Below are 25,437 nucleotides of genomic sequence, written 5' to 3' on the forward strand. Positions count from 1 at the left end.
ATGCTCTACCACTGAGTCAACTGGCCAGGGCTGGATATCCATATTCTTGATTAGTGTCCTTCAGTTTCATTTCAGCAGGCTTGCTGTTCCCCTGTCTTCTGCTCCCAGTCCCATTTTAGTCATATTCTTCCATTTGGATCTCAGAAAGCTGTCTTAAATTCTGTTTCCCAGCCCTGGCCGGTTGGCTCAGCGGTAGAGCGTCAGCCTAGCGTGCGGAGGACCCGGGTTCGATTCCCAGCCAGGGCACACAGGAGAAGCGCCCATTTGCTTCTCCACCCCTCCGCCACGCTTTCCTCTCTGTCTCTCTCTTCCCCTCCCGCAGCCAAGGCTCCATTGGAGCAAAGATGGCCCCGGGCGCTGGGGATGGCTCTGTGGCCTCTGCCCCAGGCGCTAGAGTGGCTCTGGTCGCAACATGGCGATGCCCAGGATGGGCAGAGCATCGCCCCCTGGTGGGCATGAGCGTCGCCCCTGGTGGGCGTGCCGGGTGGATCCCGGTCGGGCGCATGCGGGAGTCTGTCTGACTGTCTCTCCCTGTTTCCAGCTTCAGAAAAAATGAAAAAAAAAATTCTGTTTCCCCACAGCCTCCATACTCACCTTCTGCTCATTCCCTTGGACTGAGCAGACTTGTTCCCTAATGCTGGAGATATCAGGGTTCTGTGAATACCCAAATTCACAGATAATCAGGTCCCTTAAATAAAACGGCATACAACAATGCATATAGTTAGCCTTTTGTAGTCATAGATTTCCAAAAGTGTATCCCAAATGCTGTTTTTGATTGTGGTTGGTTGAATACACAGATGCAAAACCCACATATACAGAAGACTAACAGTACTCTGCCCTGTGCTTCAGTGCCAAGCAAAGAGGTTGTAGAACTATTTTCACAATCAACTTGACCTTTCCCCTTATCATTATAGGTGCTACCCCTTAAAATATTAACAAGAGAACCCACTAGACTCAGATAAAATTATGACTGTAAACACTGTGTTATAAGTGTCTTAGGGGAATATAGCCTAAATCATATTCCTTGTCTTTTACATGGCAGAAAGGTAATACAGTAGGACCCTTTGTACAAACAAGAATATATTGGAATTATGCTGGAATGATGTGTATGTACTATGCTAAAATTTTTCAGATGTCCAAATTGCTTTAAGAAACATTTCATGCCTGCTAAAATATAATCAATTCTGCAGGAAACTGGATTTGTTTTGCTTCTTTAAGCCATAGGTGCCACAGGTACAGTAAAATAAACTGGTAGCCCAATTTTGCAGTTTCAAAGAGATCAATGTGCAATGAATTTCCTGGATCAGCTGAGTCCGGGAAATTCTGGGAGCTAACAGATTTTACCTGACCATAAAGGCTGCCTCACATCTTATCTCCTGGGTATATCAAATTCTCCCATGGCGATACAAGGGTAAACAGAAGCCATGTAGTTGGCTGCCCTCTGGTGTCCTCAGGCAGCAACAACAGCAAGCAGGATGGATAAGGTTCTGCTAGGTACGGCCCCAGGGTAACTGGGTTTGTGCCAGGCTAGGCCAATGTGGTGTGGGACTGAAATTCAGCTCATCCTCTTATTACTAAACTGTGTGCCATGCACAGAGCTGCATCCACCTGGACATTGACATCTTTTTTAATTTTTCTGCCCCAAAGGACCATTTTTTCCTAATGGTAATTTAGAAATCTCCACATTGATTGAGATTTCTAATTTCTAGACGTATCATATACTACTAGCCCAATATGATAGGTCATGCAGTCGGCATGTACCCAACATTCAGGAGTGTCGTTTTCACTTCTAAAATTCACTAGCCTATAAGAATAGCTCCGGGGTGTGTTTGGGAGGTGATAAGAGGAATATAAAATGTCTAGATCTTGTCCTACACCCTGGGTCCACTCAAGAGCTTAGGGAAATCTTATGTACCAAGGCTTGATTCAGCACATCTGCTGCACATCTATTTGGAATCCACTTTTTTATGAGTGGACAGCACCCGTGGATGCTTCTGATAGGTGCCAGTGTCACTGAGCCAAAAAATCCCAAATTAGCTAGAGTCAAGTAGGAACACTTCTTTGATATAGATCCCATGCTTTCTGGCTAATCAAGGCTCTTTCAGTATTTTACCTGTCTGGCTCTTATAGATATTTGAGTTAATGACTTCTGTGACACACATTAGGGAGAACAAAGAAGGTAAATGCGGCACCTTGGCCAGAGTGCACACATAAGCATATGTGGCAGACTGCACATCAAAGTTTATTCTCTTAGTCTATAGTAATAGAATTACAGCTGGGACATAGCTGTCCAGTTAGGAATTCCCATTTTTAGCCCTAAAATCCTATGTAATTAGAGTGTTATATGACTTTAATAATGTTGATATAACTTTTTAATAATGGCTTATTAGTGGAAGTGTTGTGTACTATTTCCGGGCCTGGCCTATAAAATATTTTCAGGTGCTTTTCTGTGACTTTGCCTCTCACATGAGCTGATACACACAGGTGCCTCTGACCTGGCTGCAGCTATGCTGCTAAGGCCAAAGCTCAAGGGGTGATGGGAAAATAAAATGAATTGAACCTAAGTCCTTGAATCACTACATGGGCAGAGTGACCCTGTAAATTTGAACCACTCACTCTCATTGTTATATGAGAGAGAAATAAATTTAAGCCACTGAACTATGTATGGATTCCTTTGTTATGGCAGCCAAGATATATCCTAATTAACATGTTGATCAATGAAAGGATCTTTGTATGAATGCTAAATAGAGTAGCAGTGATGCACCTAGACAACATTTTTTTTGTATATATAACCCAATCTGACCTCAAATCAACATGGACTCACTCTGACAGTACCAGTTCTGGGCTATTTTGGGGGAAAATGACTAAGTACGCAAGTGGGATTATTTAAAAGACAAGAGTAATGCCAAACAAGGTCCTAGGCTTAGAGGTTTAAGGTTGTCTGGGAATTCTTAGTTGAATTTTGTTTGTTTGTTTGTTTGTTTTTAGAAACTATTCCAGTGATTCATGGTCTATTTTTCACTCAGCTAATACTAAGGAGTCATCTCAGAAGGGAAAGCTACATGCCTAATGCCCAGTTATGGCATTCCAGATTCCAAAAACCTTACTTACCTACACCAAAATCTTGGTGAATCTCAACCTAGCCTGAAATACACCTTCAAAACCAAAGCTTAATCTTTGTCATCCTGCCCAAGGAGGATCCAGGCATCTTGAATACTACATTTATGCCTATCTCCAGGAAGTTGGTGCCAGTAAAAGCCAATTTCCTAGTGTGAGCTGACCAGGCGGTGGTGCCATGGATGGAGCATCAGACTGGGATGCGGAGGACCCATGTTCAGGACCCTGAGGTTGCCAGCTTGAGCGCGGGCTCATCTGGTTTGAGCAAAGCTCACCAGCTTGGACCCAAGGTCACTGGCTTGAGCAAGGAGTCATTCACTCTGCTGAAGGCCCGCGGTCAAGGCACATATGAGAAAGCAATCAATGAACAACTAAGGTGTTGCAACGAAAAACTGATGATTGATGCTTCTCATCTCTCTCTCGGTTCCTGTCTGTCCCTATCTATCCCTCTCTCTGACTCTCTCTGTCTCTGTAAAAAAAAAATTAAAAAAAATATATATATATACATATATATGTATGTATGTGTGTGTGTGTGTGCATATATATATATATATATATACATATATAATTTCCTAGTGTGAAACGAGAGTCATTAGTGACTAACTCCCCCTTTGAGGTTCAGGAGCATAGCCATTAAAAACCCAACACTTTGTCTTTAAATCACTTAACCTAGAGAATCCAAGGTAGACTCTAAAACTTGGCCCAGGCCAGGAGAGTTGAACCACCTTCATATATCCATAATTTTTTCCTTTAAATTGTTGAGTTGCATCCCATGGTATGGTTGTGCCTCGGTTTACCCATTCTTCTTTCCTGATGCTCCAAGATTCTATTATTTAAAATTTTGTTGTTGTTTAAAGAACTACTGTTAATTATTATTCAAGAGAAGATTTGTTAGTGAAGCATTCTTTTGGTTGTCCTTTGCCTGAAATTGCTTTCACTTCTCCTTCATTCTTGAAGAATATTTATACAAGTATAGAATTTGCACTTAACAATTCTTTACTCTCAGCACTTGTAAAATTTGTCCCTTCATTCCTGTCTTCATGGTTTCAGATAAGAAATCTGATATACTTTGAATTGGTGTTTTCTTATAGGTAATGCATTGTTTTTTTTCTGGCTGTTTTCAAGACTGCTTTGTCTTTAGTTCTGAAAGGTTAAGATGTGTCTTGTCATGAATTTCTTTTGGTTTATCCTCTTGGAGGTTTGTTCAGCTTCTTGAATTTGTAGATTTGTACCTTCTACCTAATTTAGGAAGTTTTTGGCCATGATTTTTTTCCAAATACTCTTTTTGCCTTATTCTCTTCCCCTTCTGGAACTCCGATGATACAAAAGCTGGATCTTTTGTTATTGTCCCACATGTCCATGAAGATATGTTTATTTTTCCAGTCTATATTGTCTATGCTATACAGAATGGGTAACTTTTATTGATCTGTCGTCTACTTCACTAATCCTATCCCGTCAACTTCACTCTACAATTGAGTCTATCCAATGAGTTTTCCATCTCTGCTTTGTATTTTTCAAGTCTATAATGTCCATTTGACTCTTTTTGTAATTTCTATTTATTCCCTTCAATTTTGTATTTGTTTCAATAGAGTTATCATTGTTGAAGCATTCTTATAATAGTTGTAGAGAAAGGACATCTAAGACAACGGCAAAGTAAGTGGAAGGTACACTCACCTCCTGGAATTACAAAACCAGAATTACAACTAAAATATAGGGCAACCAACTTGAATAACCAACCAAAGACTAGCTGAAAAGAAGTCTTAAGAATAAGGATTTACAGAAGAACCCACATCAAGACTGGAAGGAAGGGCAGAGACTCAAAAAGGACTGGCCTGGTTCCTACAGGCAACGGTTGAGATTTCAGAAAAATAGCCCAGTTGTGAAGGTTCCCATTGAGAAATGTGGGGTCTCAACCCCAAGTTAAACTCCCCAGCACAAAGAACCAGAACCAGGAAGGAGTGCCCAGATTACATTTGGCTATGAAAATCATTAGGAAGTCTGTTTTCCAGGGAAAGACAAGAGTCTGCTAGAAACCCAGAAGCCTGCTTAAAAGGCCAAAATATATAATCTTGTTCACAGTCACTTACCCTGGGCTCCAACAGAGAGAGAGAGCAGAGTGGATTAGAATCATGTGAGGATGGACTATGGTCTGTGTCTTTGGGGAAAGAGATCAAGTCACTCTACCACTGCGCAAATGCCATCTTTCTTATGTGGGGCACTCCCCTCCACAAGGCATTAGCTTGAGGGAATGCAATAGCCCCACCCTCTGGAATCCCTGTTGCCCTACCTTGTGGAACTCATACCCTGTGGAGGAGTCAACAGCCTGGCCTGAGAAGTAGAGATCTGAAGAGACTCAGGGGGTGTCAGTGACTCAGTTATGTAGCTTTGGGACTAAGGCCATTCCCTCAACATTCCTGTGAATGTTATTGGTGCCAGCCCTTAATGGGATATCAGCTATCCCCATTCTTTGGGCTCCTAAAGACCCTACCCTCCCAAATCCTGGTAGCTCCACTCTGCCAAGGTATGGGCAGAATCCAGGAAAGACTGAGTAATATAGCTCTGAGGTGGGGGCCACTTCCCGCACCTTCCCCCAAGTCTAACAGGCAAATCCTGCTCACAGGAATTTCACTAGCACCAACCTTCCAACTCCTGGTAGAATGGCTTTGCTGAGATCAGGCTCCTGGAAAAATATGGGAGAGACTGAGTTGTGTGAATCTAGAAAGGGAGCCATTTATACTTCTTATGCCTAACCTATGCAGAGACTTCCCTTCTCAAGACCACATCTTGGTCTGTTTGAGCCTGATAAGCCTTCCTAGCCTTACCTCCATTACACTTTAAAATATGCCCCATCACAAAAGTGTACTAGTACCCAGTGGGTGGCAGCTAGACATGCTATACCTTGACACATTTGATAACTGGCCTCAGACTTAGCACTGGCACCGATTTTGAACCTGTATAAATAAGATGAATGCTAATCAATCCTAGTGACTCACTGAGATAGTACCTCATGCAACTTGAGTCCTGAAAAAGGTTCTTTCAGTGACTGAGTCTAACAGGCAGTCAGCAGGTAGAGGCAGGACATGTGGATCATAGGGTACATTGGGTCTATTGCTAACATGCCCTTGGGCCTGATGCTGGTAAAAGCCAGCTTTGTGTACAGCTTGGTCCTTCCTGCACACACCCAGGCCCAGAAGAGGCAGCCACAAACTGTGGATTGCTTTGTAGCTCCAAGCAGATTGCCCAGGGCCAGTCACAAGCAGCATATGACATTGGTTTGTACCAGAGTCCTTTTCAAGAGGCCCCAGAACCAACAAGCCTGGTAGCCAGCTTCAGACAATATCACAGCAGAATCAAGTTAGCTTCCAAAGTGCCATCTCCAAAGGGAAATCTTGGCAGGCACCATACCCTGTTTAGACAAATTCCATTTTGTGTGATCAGCATCTGCACAGCAACTTGTACACTGTGGTCAGGGTTAATCCTCACATTCAACCAGATTAAATGTTGATCTCATGCACAAATGGATCAATTCCAGTCAAGACTCAATTATAACAAGACAGTCTACATAAACTTTATGAGGGACATTCCTGGAACACGCAGCTCGGGTAAGCAAGGAGACTGTGCCACCTGTATTACCAAGTTCCACAAGACACCTACTACATAAGTCCACCCTACCAAGATGGAGAGTCATACCAGATCTACCTAACACATAGAAACAAACACAAAGAGGCAGCCAAAATGGGAAGACAAAGAAACATGCACAAATGAAAAAAAAAAAAAAAACGCAAAAGAAATTTCCCGAAAAAGAGCTAAATAAAATAGAGGCAAACAATCTGTAAGATATACAGTTCAAAAAACTGGAAATAAGATGCTCAGGGAACTTAGTGAGAACTCCAACAGCATGAAAAAAGACACAGAAGTCATAGAAAAGAACAAGTCAGAAATGAAGAATACAATATCTGAAATGATGAATACACTTGAAGGTATCAAGAGTAAAATGGATAAAGCAGAGAACTGACTCAGTGATTTGGAAGACAAGGTAACAAAAAACACCCAATCAGAGAAGAAAAAAAAACCCATGAGGATAGTTTAAGGGACCTTTGGAACAACATAAAACATAACCACATCCTCATCATAGGAATACCAGAGAGAGAGGAAAGGATCGAGAGCCTATTTGAAAAAATCACGATGAAATATGTCCCTAACCTGATGAAGGAAATAGACACACAATCTAGGAAGGCAGAGATTCTCAAACAAGATGAACTCAAAGAGCTCCACACCAAGAACATCATAAAATGGCAAAGGTTAAAGACAAAAAGAGAATCTTTAAAGCATCAACTGAAAAACAGTTAGTAATATGCAAGGGAGTTCCCATTAAGCTGTCAGCTGATTTCTCAAGAGAAACATTTCAGTACAAAAGGGATTAATGTGAAATATTAACAAGACTGATAATAACAAGTGTTGGAGAGTCTGTGAGAGAAAGGAAACCTCCTTCACTGCTGATGGAAATGCAAATTAGTATAACCATTATGGAAGAAAGTATGTTGGTCCACAAAAAAATTTGATAGAAGCCCTGGCCAGTTGCTCAGTGGTAGAGCATTGACCTGTTGTGTGGAAGTCCCAAGTTTGATTCCTGGCCAGGGCACACAAGAGAAACCATCTGCTTCTCCATCCTTCCCTTTCTCCTTTCTCTCACTCTCTCTCTTCCCCTCCCACAGCCAGGGCTCCATTGGAGCAAAGTTGGCCCAGGCACTGAGGATGGCTCTATGGCCTCCACCTCAGGTGCTAGAATGACTCCAGTTGCAGTGATGCAACACCACAGATGTGCAGAGCCTCACTCCCTAGAGGGCTTGCTGTGTAAATCCCAGTTCGGTACATGCAGAAGTCTGTCTCTCTGCCTCCCCACTTCTCCCTTTAGAAAAATACAAAAAAAATTAAGATAGAACTACCATAACCCCTTTACTGGTTATCTACCTGAAAAACTCGAAAACATTGGTATGAACATGCACCCCCATGTTCATTGCAGCATTATTCACAGTGGTCAAGACATGGAAACAACCAAAGTGTCCCTTGATAGAAGATTGGATAAAGAAGATATGGTATATATATACAATGGAATATTACTCAATCATAAAAAATGATGATATAGTGCCATTTATAACAACATGGATGGACCTTGAGAACATTTTACTGAGTGAAATAAGTAAATCAGAAAAAGTTAAGAACTGTATAATTTCAAACATAGGTGGGTTAAAAAGCTGAGACTCATACACATAGATAAAAGTGGAGTGGTGGAATGATTACCAGTGGGAAGAAGATATGGTAGAAAGGGTTGGGGGGGGGAAGGTAGTAAAGAAGAACAAATATGTGGTGACAGAAAATGATTTGACTTTGCTATGCAACATAATCAACAGTTCAAATGCTGTAGAAATATTTACCTGAAACTTATGTAGTCTTATTGAACAATGTCACCTGTTAAATTTAATTTTCTAAATAAAATTTAGAAAAAGAAATATTCAAATGACAAAAAGTGAGGGCCAATAACCAAAACTACTTTACCCAATAAGGCTATCATTTAAAATTGAAGGAGAAATACAGAGCTTCACAAACAAGAAAAAGCTAAAGAAGTTTATTACCTCCAAACCAAGGAAAATAAGAAGAAGGAGAAATAGGAGGAGGAAGAGGAGGAGAAAAACAAAGAACATAGTTAAAAGAACAAAATAGAATGGAAATAAATAAGTACCTATCAGTAATCACTTTTACTGTAAATGGCTTAGATTCTCTAATCAAAAGACATAGGGTAGCTGGATGGATAAGAAAACAAGACCCATATATATGTTGTCTATAAGAGACCCACCTCAGAATAAAAGATACACACAGACTAAAAGTAAAAAAATGGAAAAAAGATATTTTATGCAAATGGGGAAAAAATCTAAAACTTGGGGTAGCAATACTTATACTTGACAAAGTAGACTATTTTTTTCTCCAAAAATACTCTTTTTATATATAGATTACAAATAATTTTAGGAGCAGGAGGAGTGGAAGAGGTTCTCCTTTCAATCCAGGGGCCTCTATAATGTTCATCTGTTGTTACTAAACACAGAGACAAGTGGCATCATAGATTTGGTAAACTAACTACAATGTTTGGTCTCTCTTTGTTAGAGCAACAAGGTGAACATCAAACTCTGCTTCTGTAAGAATCCTTAATTTAGGATTTTCAGCTATAATTTCTCCAACTTCTGTTTCTGAAGGTTTGGAATCAATTGATAGAACAGTGGACAGGCATGTAATCACAGTTTCCACTGTCTGTTCAAATGTCCAATAAAATTTCTTCTTCACCGTTTCTTTTTTTTTTTTCCAAGAAAACTGGTTGACTCGGTCTGTTTAACTCCTGCTGCAGTAGCTTTAAACATATATTAGTAACCTGCAGAATCACGCTTGTACACTTGAAGGCCTTGTTCTTCATCTATACTAATTAAAATCATACAACAATCAAGAGGCCTCTTTTCAGCATTCTGTGTGTAGACCCAAGAAATATCAGCAATCCTTTTATATGGCATGATCACAGGAATTCATAGCCATACTTGCATTTCCAATTAGCTGCCTCATAGTTTGCCCTCTGTACCTGGGATCTGCTGTCAGCTGCCATTCCTGTCATCACAAAGCCAATATTTTCTGGTTATCTTCAATTAGTGAGTCACTTTTCTGGAATCCAATAACTTGTCAGGTACTTTCTTACTGCACAATCTTTCCCCCTGACAGCTACTAGTATAAGGCCACCCTGTTAATAGCCTTAAAAGGGTATTCTACGTGGTAGAGCTGGCCCATGGGTGAAAAAATGGTAATGTGGTAGTCAAAACCAGTGCTGGAACCACGAAATATGTTGGTATATTCAAGAATAATCTCTGGGCCCAGTAGTTCCCACTCCAGGTGTGACGAAATAGACTTTAAAACAGAGGTTATACCGCCTGACCAGGCGGTGGCGCAGTGGATAGAGCGTCAGACTAGGATGCGGACAACCCAGGTTCAAGACCCTGAGGTCGTCAGCCTGAGCGCAAGCTCATCTGGTTCGAGCAAATGCTCACTAGCTTGGACCCAAGGTTGCTGGCTCGAGCAAGGGATTACTCGGTCTGCTGAAGGCCCATGGTCAAGGCACATATGAGAAAGCAATCAATGAACAACTAAGGTGTCACAACAAAAAACTAATGATTGATGCTTTTCATCTCTCTCTCCGTTCCTGTCTGTCTGTCCCTATCTATCCTTCTCTCTGACTCTGTCTCTGTCTCTGAAAAAAAAACACAAAACCAAAACAGAGGTTATACTAAGAGACAAAGAAGGATATTACATAATGATAAAGAAAACAATCTAACAAGAGGATATAACCTGTGTAAATATTTATGCTTCAGCCTGGCCAGGTGGTGGCACAGTGGATAAAGTGTCAGACCAGGATGCAAAGAACCCAGATTCAATACCCCGAGGTTGCTGGCTTGAGCATGGTCCCACCCAGCTTCAGTGCAGGCTCACCAGTGTGAGCATGGGGTCACTGGCTTGAGTGTAAGATCATGGACATGACCCCATGATCAATGAGCAAGGGATCACTTGCTTGGCTGTAGCCCCACCCAGCCAAGGCACATATGACAAAGTAATCAATGAACAACTAAGGTGCCACAATAAAAAATGGATGTTTCCCACTTCTCTGTCTGTCCCTGTCTATCTCTCTCCCTCTCCCTCTCTCTCTCTTGCTAAACAAAAAATAAAATAAAATAAAATGCACCCAATATAGGAGTACCTAAGTATATAACACAAATTTTTATAGACATAAAGGGTTAGATTGACAGTAATACAGTCATAGTAAGGGATTTTAACACCCCATTGACATCAATGGATAGGCTTTTCAAACAGAAAATCAACAAGGAAACACTGTCCTTAAATGGACACACTAGATGAAATGGATGTATTTAAAATATGCAGAGCTTTGAACTCTGCAGCAGTAGAATATGCATTCTTTTCAAGTGCACGTGGTATATTTTCTAGGATAGACCACGTTAGGATGAAAATAAGTCTTAACAAACTTAAAAAGTTTGAAATCATATCAATCACCTAGTCTGATCATAATAGCATGAAAGAAGAAATCAATCACACAAAAAAACCCTAAAAATTACAAGAAGACATGGATGCTAAATATCATGTTACTAAACAATGAATGGGTTAACAATGAGATCAAGGAACAAATCAAAATATACTTTGAAACAAATGATAATGAACATAAAAAAACCCACAATCTATGGGACACAATGAAGGCAGTCCTAAGAAGAAATTCATAGCATTAAGGCCTACCTCAAAAAACAAGAAAAATCTCAAATGAACAGTCTTCATTTATACTTAAAGGATCTTGAAAAGGAACAACAAACAGAACCCAAAGTAAATAGAAGGAAGAAAATAATTAAGACCATAGTGGAAATAAATGAAATAGAGTTTAAAAAAATACAAAAGATCAATGAAAACAAGAGTTGTTTCTTTGAAAAGACAAAGAAAAATGACAAACCTTTAACCAGACTCATCATGATCAAAAAAGAGAGAATACCCATATAAATAAAATTAGAAATGAAAGAAGAGAAGTAACAACTGGCACAAAAGAAATACAAAGGATTGTAGAAAATACTACAAACAAATTGAACAATTTGAGCAAAATGGATAAATTATTAAGAACATACAATCTTCCAAAGCTAAATCAGGAAGAATCAGAAAATCTAAATAGATAGATTATAACTAGTGAAATTGAAGCAGTAATCAAATAACTCCCTACAAACAAAAGTCTTGGACCAGATGACTTCACAGGTGAATTTTACCAAACATTCAAAGAAGAACCAATAGCTATTTTTCTCAAAGAACTAACAACTATTATTCCAAAAAAGTTTAAGAGGAGGGAAGACTCCCAGTCTCATTTTATATACCCAGCATTATCTTAATTCCAAAACCAGATAAAGACAGTACAAAGAAAGAAAATTCTAGACTAATATCCTGGATGAACATATATGCTAAAATCTTCAACAAATATTAGCAAACTGCTCTGGCTGGTTTGCTCGGTTGGATAGAGTGTCTTTCACATACACAAAGGTTGTGGGTTCAATCCCTGGTCAGGACACATAAGGAACAGATCTATGTTTCTGTCAGTCTGTCTCTCTCTCTTTCTTCTTCTTTCTCCAAGATCAGTAAATAAATTTTAAAAATTCAAAATATGAACAAGTCAGATCCAGTAATACATTAAAACCATCAGACACATGATCAAGTGGGATTTATTCCAGAGTGCAAGATTAGTACAATATCTGAATATCCATAAATGTGATGTACCACATAACAAAATGAAGGATAAAAATCACCTGAACATATCAATAGATGCAGAAAAAGCATTTAACAAAATCAAGCACCCATTTATGATAAAAGCTCTCAGCAAAGTGGGAATAGAGGGAACATACCTCAATGTAATAAAGGCCATATATGACAAACTTACAGCCAACATTATACCCAATTAGTAAAAATTAAAATTGTTTCCCTTAAGATAAAAAATGAGACAGGAATATCCATTTTCACCAGTCACATTCAACACAGTCCTAACAACAGCAATCAGAGAAGAAGAAGAAATAAATGTATCCAAATTGGAAAGGAAGAATTAAAACTGTCACTATATGATACTGTATATAGAAAACCCTAAGGATTCCACCAAAAAAAAAACACATTAAAATTGATAAATGAATTCAGTAAAGTAACAGAATACAAAAAAAATATCTAAAATCAGCTGTCTTTTTTACACCAATAATGAACTGTCAGAAAGAGAAACTACACCCGACTCGTGGTGGCATAGTGGACAGAGCATCAACCCAGAATGCGGAGGTCCCTGATTAGACACCCCAAGGTTGCCAGCTTGAGCTCAGGCTTGTCAGCTTGAGCACAGGATTGTTGGCCTGAGCACAAGGTTGCTGGCTTGAGCACAGAATCATCCACATGATCCTAAGGTTGCTGATTTGAAGTCCAAGGTTGCTGGGTTGAGGAAGGAATCACTGGCTGAGCTTGAGTACCCCAGTCAAAGCATGTACAAGAAATAATAACAAAGTGAAACAACAGTGAGTTGATGTTTATAACTCTCTCTCTGCCTTCTCTCTCTCTCTCAAAAATCAATAATTAAAAGAGAACCTAAAAAAATCACATTTAAAGTTGCATAAAAATACTTAGGAATAAATTTAATTAAGGATGTAAAATACCTGTATTTGTAAAATTATAAGACACTGAAAAGAGAAATTGAAGAAGTTACAAGTAAGTGGAAGCATATACTGTGCTCATGGATAAAAAGAATTAACATAATTAACATGTCCACATTACCCAAAACAAGCTATAAATTTCTTACAATTTCTGTCCAGATCTCAAAGGTGTATTTCACAGAACTAGAAAAAATATTCCAAAATTTATATGGAACAACAAAAGACCCTAAATACCAAGAGCAATCTTGAAAAGAAAAAAAAAAGTTGGAGGAATCACACTATTGGCTATCAAATTATACTTTAAGGCCATAATAAACAAAACAGATATATAGATCAATGGAACAGAATAAAGATCCCAAAGATAAGCCCACACCTTTGTGGTCAATTAATATTTGACAAAAGAGGCAAGAACATACAATGAGGTAAATATAGTCTATTCAACAAATGGCATTGGTAAAATTAGACATGTATGTGCAAAAAATAAATAAAGTAGACTTTATTTATCTTTACACCACACACAATAATAAATTAACTCAAAATGGGTTAAGACCTTCACATTAGACCCAAAACCATAAAACTCCTAGAAGAAAACATAGGCAGTTAAATCTCGAACATTTTCCATAGCTATGTTATTTTCTGATAGATCTCCTTGGACAAGGGAAACAAGAAAATTAAACAAATGAGACTACATAAAACTAAAAAGCTTTGCCTGACCAAGCGGTGGTGTAGTGGATAGAGCAACAAACTCGATGTGGAGGACCCAGGTTCGAAACCCCGAGGTCGCCCTCTTGAGTGAAGGCTTATCTGGTTTGAGCAAGGCTCACAAGCTTGAGCTCAAGGGATCACTCACTCTGTTGTAGCCTCCCGGTCAAGGCACATATGAGAAAGCAATCAATGAACTACTAAGGTGCCACAATGAAGAACTGGCACTTCCCAAATCTTTCCCTTCCTGTCTGACTGTCTCTATCTGTCCCTCTCTCTCTGTCGCCAAAAAATAATAATAATAATAAAGAAAGAAAGAAATCTAAAAAGCTTTTGCATAGCAAAAGAATCCATCAACACAATAAAAAGACAACCCACTGAATAGAACGTACTCACCAATCTTACCCTTGATAAGGGGTTAATATCCAAACCTTATAAAGAACTTATATAACTTAACACCAAAAACAAACAATTCAATATAAAAAATGAGTCAAACACCTGAATAGACACTTCTCCAAAGAAGACGTACAGCTGGCCAATAGGCATATGGAAAGATGCTCAATGTCACTAATAATCAGAGAAATACAAATTAAAACCACAACGAGATATCACCTTATACCTATCATATGGCTATCATCAATAAATCAACAAACAGCAAGTGCTGATGAGGATACAAAGAAAAGGGATCCCTTGTGCACTGTTGATCAAATGCGGATTGGTGCAGCCACTGTGGAAAGCAGTCTGGAGTTTCCTCAAAAAATTAATGGATTTGACTTATGACCCTGTGATTCCACTTTTGAGAATATATTTGAAGAAACCCAAAATATTAATCCTAAAGAATATATACAGCCCTGTGTTCATTGCAGCATTATTTACAATAGCCAAGATTTGATAGCAGCCCAATTGCCCACCGATAGATGAGTGGATAAAAAAGCTATCGTACATTTACACAGTGAAATATTACTCAACCATAAAAAGAAACAAATTTTAAATTTTGTGACAGCATGGATGAACACAGAGTATTGTGCTAAGTCAAATAAGCCAGTCAGAGAAAAACCAATACCATATAATTTCACTTATATTTGGAATCTAATGAACAAAATAAACTAACAAACAAAATAGAAAAAGACTCATAGATCCAGGGAACAGATTGGCCGCTGTCAGAGGGAAGAGGGTTGGGGAGCTGGGTGAAGAAAGTAAAGGGATTAAGCAAAAAAAAAAAAAATCTTCATAGACACAGACATCAATGTACAGTGATTACTAGAGCAAAAGGGGGATGAGGGAGGTAGGAGAGGTTAAAGGAGGGATAAATGGTAATAGAAGGAGACTTTGGATAGTAAACACACAATGCAGTATATAGATCATGTGTTATAAAGTTGTACCCCTGAAACCTATGTAATTTTATTAACCAATGTCACCCCAATAAATTCAATAAAAATAATGAATAAATAAATAAAAGAGACCCCAAAGGGATCTGTCTTTTCTTTTTTTTAATTTTTAATTTATTTATTCATTTTAGAGAGGAGAGAGAGAGAGAGAAAAGAAGAAAAGAGAGAGAGAGAGAGAAATGGGGGAGGAGCAGGAAGCATCACCTCCCATATGTGCCTTGACCAGGCAAGTGCAGGGTTTTTTTGAAATGGCGACTGCAGCGCTTTATCCACTGCGCCACCACAGGTCAGGCCGGGATCTATCTTTTCTTTTATCATAAATGGTTATGGTGTGAACATGGCAATCAGTAAGGAAACTGGCTCTCACCAGACATGAAATTTGCCTTGAGAACTGTTAGAAATAAATGTGTGTTGTTTGAGCCACATGCACGCACGCACGCACACACACACATACACACACATACACACACACACACTATATAACACCATATATATATATATATACATATATATATATATCCCAACGTTAGATTAATTTCAGTGGTTTTGTCAGTTAATTATTTTTTCTAATTCAAGTTACAGTTCTCTTGGTTCTTGGCATGACAGATGATTTTCAATTGCATGCTGAATAGTTTGTCTTTATGTTAGGAGACTGTGTCCTGTGTAAATATTTTAATTTGACAGACAGTTACCCTGTTTATATTTAGCACATAGGTCCTAGCTTACTTTTGTGAACTGTGGTTCCAAATGTACTTTAATCAGAGTCTATGAATTCAGTATCAAAAAGTTCAGTTGAGGTAACAAGGCATCCACCCCATGAGTAAAGCAGCAACAAGGAATCTAGAAATGTCTAAGCAAGTGAGCAAGAACATCCAAGAAAGGAGGAAATTGAAGAATCAGAGAAGGATTGGCAAGAGAAAGAGGATTCTAACCTTAACAATTGAGGCACAGTACAGGCCAGGTAACAGGACAAGGGCACAGGTGTCAGATCTGAGCTTCAAGGTATACTTATCTTAAGAGCAAAGCCCAGGTACTAGAGATAACATGAAAAGTTAACTTCTAAACAGCTAACTGAAGTTCCTTATCTAATGTCCCTTGTCAGACAGTACTATTGGACTGGGGCAGAAGCCTTCGTCTGGTAGGAAGTAAGGGAAGAGGAATACTGTACTAGCAGGATCATAGTGTCATGGTTAAAAGAATGAGCTCGAGAGCCAGAAAACCCTAGGTTTCAGGGATGGCTCTACGTTTCACATGCTGTGTGATCTGAGGCAAATTACTGAGGATCTCTGGCCTCCATTTCTGCAAAAAAGAAAATAATAACATATATCTATAGGTTTATAGTAAAGATTTAATTAATTCTCCATGGAAAATATTGAACCCAGTGCTTAATAAAGTACATGGTAAATGCCCAGTAAATGTAAACTAATGTTTTTAATCCCTTGCCTAACCCTGACCTTGAATAAGGCAAGCTTCTCAGTAGCTCCTTAATTAGTGACAGTAAAAACAGAAGTATTCATGGTGGTTTAAAAATGACAAAATCTTATTCTAAAGACATTGCTCATTAATATTCTTACCATCATTTCTTACAGACAGCACCAGGGGCTGAGATTTATTTAATGTGAACAATTTAAAATAATATCTGTAAGCATATACATAGCCAGCTTTCAATTACTCACTCTAATGGAGAAGATCAGAGTCATGGGTAATTCAAAATTGCTAGATACAAAGTCATCTCTGTTTGGTTTGAAAATGGACGGGATGACCTTCTTTTGTAGTACATTTTCCTTTTCTGCTTTGACTAAAAATAAAATGAATTCATATTCTCTAAGCACACTAGCTGGCAGCAAGTGAACATGCACATAAATATTCCTGGAGTAAAAGGGAAACTAAAATCATGATATCAAATTTATTGCTATGAAAAGAATATTTAATATATATTTTGTCAATGGTTCTCAAATTTTAGAGAACATAAAAATCCTATGGGAACTTCTTAAAATTGCATATTCACAGTTCCAACCCTTGACATTTTGGTTCAGTAGCTCTAGGGTAAAGCTCAGAACTGTGCTTTTATTTTTTTTATTTATTGTGGTAAAAAGTACAAAGCATTAAATTTATCATCTTCATCATTTTTATGTATATGGGTCAGTAGTGTTAATTATATTCACAATGTTGTGCAACTGGTCCTGAGAACTTTTTTATCTTGCAGAGTTGAAACATTAATTTTTCCTTCCTCTCTTTCCCCAGCCCTTGACAACCATCTTTCTATTTCTAAGATGTTGACTATTTTAGATACTTCATGTGAGGGCAGTCGTATATTTGTCATTTTGCTACTGGCTTATTTCACTTAACATGATCTCTTCAAGTTTCATTCATGTTGTAGATGTGATGAAATTTCCTTTTTTTAAAAAAGATGAACAATATTCCACTACATGTATATATTAAATTTTCTTTATCTATTCATTCATCAATGGATGTGCTTCTCTAATAAACATTGAGTGATTGTTACTACTGATCTCATACCAAAACTTGACAATAATGATGAAGATCATAGACTCTAAGTGAGAAAAGGCCTTTACATGATGGTAAGGCATTATGTTTCATTTTACAGGTGAAAAAACTGAAGATTTTTTTTTTTTTTTTTTTTTTTTTTTTTTTGTATTTTTCTGAAGCTGGAAATGGGAAGGCAGTCAGACAGACTCCCGCATGCACCTGACCGGGATCCACCCGGCATACCCACCAGGGGGCAATACTCTGCCCATCTGGGGCGTTGCTCTGTTGGAACCAGAGCCATTCTGGCACCTGAGGCAGAGGCCACAGAGCCATCCTCAGTGCCCGGACCATCCCTGCTCCAATGGAGCCTTGGCTGCGGGAGGGGAGGAGAGAGACAGAGAGGAAGGAGAGGGGGAGGGGTGGAGAAGCAGATGGGCGCTTCTCCTGTGTGCCCTGGCTGGGAATCGAACCTAGGATTCACACACGCCAGGCCGACGCTCTACCGCTGAGCCATCCGGCCAGGGCCAAAAAACTGAAGATTCTAAGGGAGCGACAGTAACCTACTGTATGTTTTGCCCAGGACTGAAAGATTTCCTGGGATGCATGACTTTCAGTACTAAAACCAAGATAGTCCAGGCAAATTAGGATGGTTGGTCACTCTAAAGACAGACTTTTTTGGAACTCTTCAAGTAATTACTTAACATACATTATTTTTACTGGTAAACAGTAGCTATAAGCCTCAGAGACTTTACTAATTCAACAAAGGATAATTGCTAAAGGTTATTTCAGTGATCCCCAACCTTTTTGGGGGGCCACGGACCAGTTTAATGTCAGAAAATATTTTCACAGACCGGCCTTTAGGGTGGGATGGATAAATGTATCATGTGACCGAGACAAGTGTCAAGAGTGAGTCTTAGACAGATGTAACAAAGGGAATCTGGTCATTTTTTAAAATACAATATCGTTCAGACTTAAATATAAATAAAACAGAAATAATGTAAGTTATTTATTCTTTCTCTGTGGACCGGTACCAAATGGCCCACGGACCGCTACGGGTCCGTGGCCTGGGGGTTGGGGACCACTGGGTTATTTGACAATCTACATAAGGGGTCGGGAATCTAGGGCTCGCGAGTCAGATGTGGCTCTTTTGATGGCTGCATCTGGCTCGCAGACAAATCTTGAATAAAAACAATAATAAAGTTAAAATATAAAACATTCTCATGTATTACAATCCATTCATTTCCTACCGCTCATGTTCATGGTTGCAGGTGGCTGGAGCCAATCACAGCTGTCCTCCAGGACAACACCAAATTTTTATTGGATAATGCATAACATACACAGGTTGTTGTATGGCTCTCAAGGAATTACATTTTAAAATATGTGACGTTCATGGCTCTCTTAGCCAAAAAGTTCCTGATCCCTGTTCTACATACTTACTCCAGCTAAAATTTCTAACTTGGCTGATTTGGAGAGAAGTGCATGGGAAGGAGCATATTTCTAAGATCCCTGGAATTCCCTATATCAGGAATGTGCTTAGCTTTACTGTAAATTTTTCTTGATTTGTTAACATATTTCTTTTTTAAAAAAATGCAGATGTAGCCTGACCAGTCGGTGGCTGCAATTATGAGTTGATGCTTCTCAACTCTCTCCCTTCCTTCCTGTTTGTCTGTCTCTGTCTATCCCCCCTCTCTATCTCTATCTCATGCATGTGCACATACTTAAAATTTTTTGATTTGCGTTGAAACTTTCCTATTTTGTTAAAAGAATCAAAAATGGGCCTGACCAGGCAGTGGCGCAATGGACAATGCATGGCCTGGGATGTTGAGGACCAAGGTTGGAAATTCCGAGGTTACCGGCTTGAGAGTGAGCTCATCCAGCTTGAGCGGGGGATCACCAGATTGAGTGGGGAGTCACCGGCTTAAGGGGGAACTCACCAGCTTGAGCACAGGAGTGTTGGCTTGAGCATGGGATTATAGACATGACCTTGTGGTCTCTGGCTTGAGCCCAATGTTGTCTTGAGCCCAAAGTCACTGGTTTGAGCAAGGTGTCATTCTCTTGCCTGGAGCCCCCCCCCCCCCCCCGGACAAGGCACATATGAGAAAGTAATCAATGAACAACTAAGGTGCCACTGCATTTTCTCAGGCAGGAACAACTGTTATCCTCCATTCACCACTAGATGGCCCACCATTCAAAAAAAATCCTTCATTTGAAAAGTTTTATTCATTTGAGTATTGCCATGATGAGTTTTAGCTATATCATAACATACTACTACATACTTTTAAAAGGTATATTTCTTTATATTGCCTTAGTTTTTTACTTAAATATGTCTATCTTAGAAGTAAACTGGAAAATGAAGGAGGAGGAAAAAGAGAGGTATACATAGATGAAAAATACAATGGTCCCAGAGAGAAAGAGCTGCAACAAAGATTAATGGGAAAGAATAATGGGTCTGGTTGGTGATCTAGGACTCAAGAGATCAAGATCAATAGTCGTTAGAAAGATGGAGGTAAGAAAAAGGAAATCTCAAAACCAAGAGGGAAAATTTGGACTAAAGAAAGGCATAGAACCTAAGCGATGGGGAGAATGTAAGAAAAATTTAGAAATATTAGTGTAAGAATTTTGTATAAGATTAATCTGCCACTGATTTAGGCAAGTCAGAGGCTGAAAGAAGGGTAGAGCCTAAGGAAGAGATATGAAAATGACTTAGGGGCTGAGGAGGGTTATGTGGAATACCAGACACTCTTGGTTGCTTACCCTGTTTCCATCCCCTGTCTTTTTATTTCTTCCTTTGTGGAGCATTTGGTAAAATTGTTTGTTAACAAGCCCTAAATTGTGGCCCAATAGACCACAGTCTCACAATGCCTTACCTACAGCATTATGACCATGTGTGTTTCAGAATTCAGAATTGTTTGGATTTTAGGAAGGTAGTAAAAGTATATGCCTGACATTAAGAAACATATCCAGTGTGTCTGATATAACGCCCCAAAATCAAACCTATTAATATTTTTAGAAAAAAATGTATAATTTGTCACACTTAATGAGGTAGATGAAGGCTATGCATTAGCCTTTAAAATATATTTAAAAGAGTATATAGAGACTTCTGCTCAAGGAGGCAGCATAGGCAAACATAGTATAATCATATCAAAACTAAACTACAGAACAACTGTCATTCAGAACTGCCTAAAATCAAGCTGAATGGAAGTCCAACAACTAGGGACTTAAAGAAGCTACATCAAGACTGGTAGGAGAGGCAGAGGCACAGGATGGGTTGGTCTCACACCCACGTGTGACAGATAAACATCAGGAGGGATCTCTCAGCTGTGGAAGTCCTCCTTGAGGAATGAGGAGTCCCAGCTCCTCCATACCAGGATCCCCATGCCAAGTTTCCACTGCTAGAAAGAGAAGTCCCCACAATTTCTGGCTGTAAAAACCAGTGGGGATTGGGGCTGAGTGAGACAGACGCTACTGGAGTCCTAAGCATTTCTGTTAAACAGCCTATGCATGGACTAATTCAGACTCACTCCCTTTGAGCTCTAGAATGGGGGCAGCAGCTTGGAAAACATATGGGGAGGAACTGAATTGTCTGACATTAGATGAGAGCTGGGGTGCAGCTTTTTCCCAGACAAAAGCTCTAAAAGAGGCTATTATTCTTTGATGGGCCCTCCCCCACAGAGCAGACAAGCAGACACCATATCTGAGACTCCATCAACCTGGTTCACATTGTTTGCTCCACCATGGTGATTCCCTGAGGCTCCACTCCACCCAAATTTCGGGCCCCCTCAAACTGTTTCCAGAGGCTTTCTCATATGAATGGCATATCTTGGTTCATGTTGCAGATTTAACCTAAATCTCTCAAAGAAGCAGCACTTGCCCTCAATGTACCTTGTAGCTCTTGCTAAATGACCACAGGTCAGGCACTAACCGCAGCTGGAACTGGTGCACAGCTTGGCTTTCCATGGGCACCTCCAAGCCCACCACAAGTAGCAGGACTCTCTAGATCACTTTAGAGGTCATGCCAGGTGGCTTCATTCAAAACATAAGCAGTGGCTAACTTCAGCTTGAGCCACCTGGGAGGTTCCAGGACCAGCCCACCCAGTGGATAACTTCATACCTTGTCAAAGCAACACCACCCAAACACCTCCACAAGCAACAGGTTCAAGTGGCAGACTTAACAGGCACCAGAACCCTGCTGAAGTAAGTTCTGTTCTCTGTGTGTGGGTGTGGGGGGGGTCTGCACATCTGATCCTCCATGGTGGTCAGATGTAAGTGGTCAATGGTTACAGTCAGTCCTTACAGCTGATTAGCCTGGAGGTAAATACCTTCTATTGATGTGCTAATGGTAGTCAAGGCTCAACTGCAACAGTAGGGTGTACATAGCCCACATGGGAGGTACACCCAGAGTACCCAAGTTGGTGACATGGGACTCTGTGCCACTGGATCCTACAGGACACCTACTACATTAGGTCAGTCTACCAATCCTGGGAGATGTAGCAGCTCTACCTAATACATAGAAAGAAATACAGGGAGGGTGCCAAAATGAGGTGACAAAGAAACATGTCACAAGTGAAAGAACAGAATAAAACTCTAGAAAAAGAACTTAACAAAATGCAGACAAGAAATCTAACAGACACGGAGTTTAGAACACTGGTTAGAAGGATGCTCAATAAACTTAATGAGAACCTCAAGAGCATAAAAAATAACCAGTCAGAAATGAAGGACACACTGACTGAAATGAAGAATAACTGACAGGAAATCAACAGTAGAGTAGATTAAGCTAAGAATCAAATCAGCATTTTGAACATATGGAAGCAAAAAACAACCAATCAGAACAGGAAAGAAAAAAGAATCCAAAAAAGTGAAGATACTGTAAGGAACCTCTGGGGCTACTTCAAGTGTACCAATATTCATATCATGGGGGTGCCAGAAGGAGAAGAGAGAGAACAAGAAATTACAAACCTATTTGAAAAAATAATGACAGAAAACTTCCTGAACCTGGTGAAGAAAATAGACATAAAGTCCAGGAAGGGCAGAGTTCCAAACAAGATGAACCGAAGGAGGCTCACACCAAGGCACATCGTAATTAAAATGCCAAAAGGTTTAAGACAAACAGAAAATCTTAAAAGCAGCAAGAGAAAAGCAGATATCTACAAGGGAGCTCCATAAGACTGTCAATTGATTTCTCAACAGAAACTTTGCAGGCAGAAGGAATTAGCATGAAATATTCAAGGTGATGAAAAGCAAGGACCTACAACCTACATTACTCTACCCAGCAAAGCTATCATTTAGAATTGAAGGACAGATAAAGAGCTTCCCAAACAAGAGAAAACTAAAAGAGTTCATCACCACCAAACCAGTACTATATGAAATGTTAAACAGTCTTCTTTAAGAAGAAAAAAAAAATAAAGATAAAAAATATGAATAATAACATGGCAAGAAATACTATCTATCAACAATTGAATGTAATAGAAAGCAAAACAAACAAAGGAGTAGAAAAGAAACAGACTCATAGATGCAGAGAATATTTGGACAGTTGCCATATGAGAGGAGAGTTGGGGAGGTGGACGAAAAAAGCGAAGGGATTAAGAAGTACAAATTGGTGCTTAAGTGGTAGTGGCTCAGTGGAGAGAGTGTCAATCTGATATGCTGAGGTTCAGGTTCAAAACACTGAGGTCGCTGGCTTGGGCCTAAGGTTGCTTGCTTGAACAAGGAGTCACTGGCTCAGCTGGAGCCCTTTGGTCAAGGCACACATTGGAAAGCAATCAATGAACAATTAAAGTGATGCAAGAACGAGTTGATGCTTCTCATCTCTCTCCCTTCTTGTCTCTCTCTCTTGCTCACTTAAAAAAAATAATAAAAAATGATGTACAAATTAGTTGTTACAGAATAGTTATGAGAATGTAAAGTATAGCATAAGGAATATAGTCAATAATATTCTAATAACTTGTATGGTGTCAAATGGGTGCGAGATTTATCAGAATAATCACTTAGTAAGTTGTGTAATGTCTAATCACTGGGGTGTACACCTGAAACTAATATAATGATATATGTCAACTGTATTTAAAAAAATGATTTTTAAAAAGTATATAGTAGCATACTAGGATAAAACTAAAATTATGACAATAATTAAATTTTGTGGGAAACTAGTTTAATAAAACATTTTTTAATTTTTAAAATTTTTTAAAATTTTTATTAATTTTTAATTTATTGTGTTTACATGGATTCAAGTGTCCCACTAAATATAACTCCTTCACCCCCACCCCTGTGTCCCTTTTTATAACCCCTTTTCCTCCTCCTCATAACTCCCTTCCCCCTTCCCTCTAGAATTTGCTGTCCTGTTATCTATATCTCTGTGTTATGTATATATAGTTTTACTAATCCCTTTGCCTTCTCTTATCCCATCCCCTCATCCCCCTTCCCTCTGACAGCTGTCCTTCTGGTCCCTGTGACCCCACCTCTGCCTCTATTCCGTTCCTCAGTTCACTTTGTTCATTTGATTCCACACATAAGTGAGATCGTATGATATTTTTCTTTCTTTGCCTGGCTTATTGAACTAAGAATTTTTTTTTTTTTAACAATGGACCATCTAGTGGCGAATAGAAGATAATACTTCTTCCTGCCTGAGAAAAGACAGTTCAGGTAGGTTTTGTTCCCCCAAAATTTGGGGGGGGGGTATTTTTCTGAAGTGAGAAGTGGGGAGGCAGAGAGACAGACTCCTGTATGCATCTGATCCGTATCCACCCAGCAAGCCCACTAGGGAGAAATGATCTGTCTGAGGTGTTGCTCCTTTGCAACCAGAGCCATTCTAGCACCTGGGCTAACTTTGCTCCAGTGGAGCCTTGGCTGCAGGAAGGGCAGAGAGAGAGAGAGAGAAAGTAGAGGGGGAAGTATGGAGAAGCAGATGAGTGCTTCTCCTGTGTGCCCTGGCCAGGAATCAAACCCAGGACTTCCATATGCTGTCCCAATGCTCCACCACTGAGCCAACAGGCCAGGGCTGCCAAAAGAATTTTGATAGAAGTATATGTGGATGATGTCAGAGTAGTGGCAGCGTGAGAGATACCCTTGATCTCTCCCCTTGAAATTTCAACAAATTGAACAGTGAAGAAACCCAGGTGGGCTCACAGGCTCACCTGAAAGATTCATGCAACCAATTGACTAAAGGTGGGAAGGGGAAAAATGAGCGGGGGCACTGAAGATAAGAAGCACTCAAGGTCAGCTCTGGGGAGGGAAGAGGCCCAGACTGTCTGAACTTTCATCTGCAGGGATTTCTGAGAGGGGGAAACCCTAAAGCGAGTGGGTCTTCTGCTGGGAAGGGCAGAGAGATTGGGGGGAATTTGATGCAGCACTGAACCAAAGCGGCAGAGTGCGGGGTCACTGCCAGTATCCCCAAGGTCTGCCCACAGCCTACACTTGGACAAAGACACAAAAAATACAAAGTGCGGTCCCCCAGCCTGCCAGATACTGCCTCCCTCCCTGAGTGGGTATGGAGA

General features: G+C 39.7%; 1 pseudogene; it reads right to left on the reverse strand.

Annotated features, from left to right (window-relative positions):
• Positions 1-9,249: 9,249 nt before the first annotated feature.
• On the reverse strand, positions 9,250-9,772 carry LOC136386438 (proteasome subunit alpha type-6 pseudogene; annotated as a pseudogene).
• Between the last annotated feature and the right edge of the window lie 15,665 nt (positions 9,773-25,437).

Source organism: Saccopteryx leptura, chromosome X, assembly GCF_036850995.1.
Source record: "Saccopteryx leptura isolate mSacLep1 chromosome X, mSacLep1_pri_phased_curated, whole genome shotgun sequence".
NCBI classification, from domain to species: domain Eukaryota; kingdom Metazoa; phylum Chordata; class Mammalia; order Chiroptera; family Emballonuridae; genus Saccopteryx; species Saccopteryx leptura.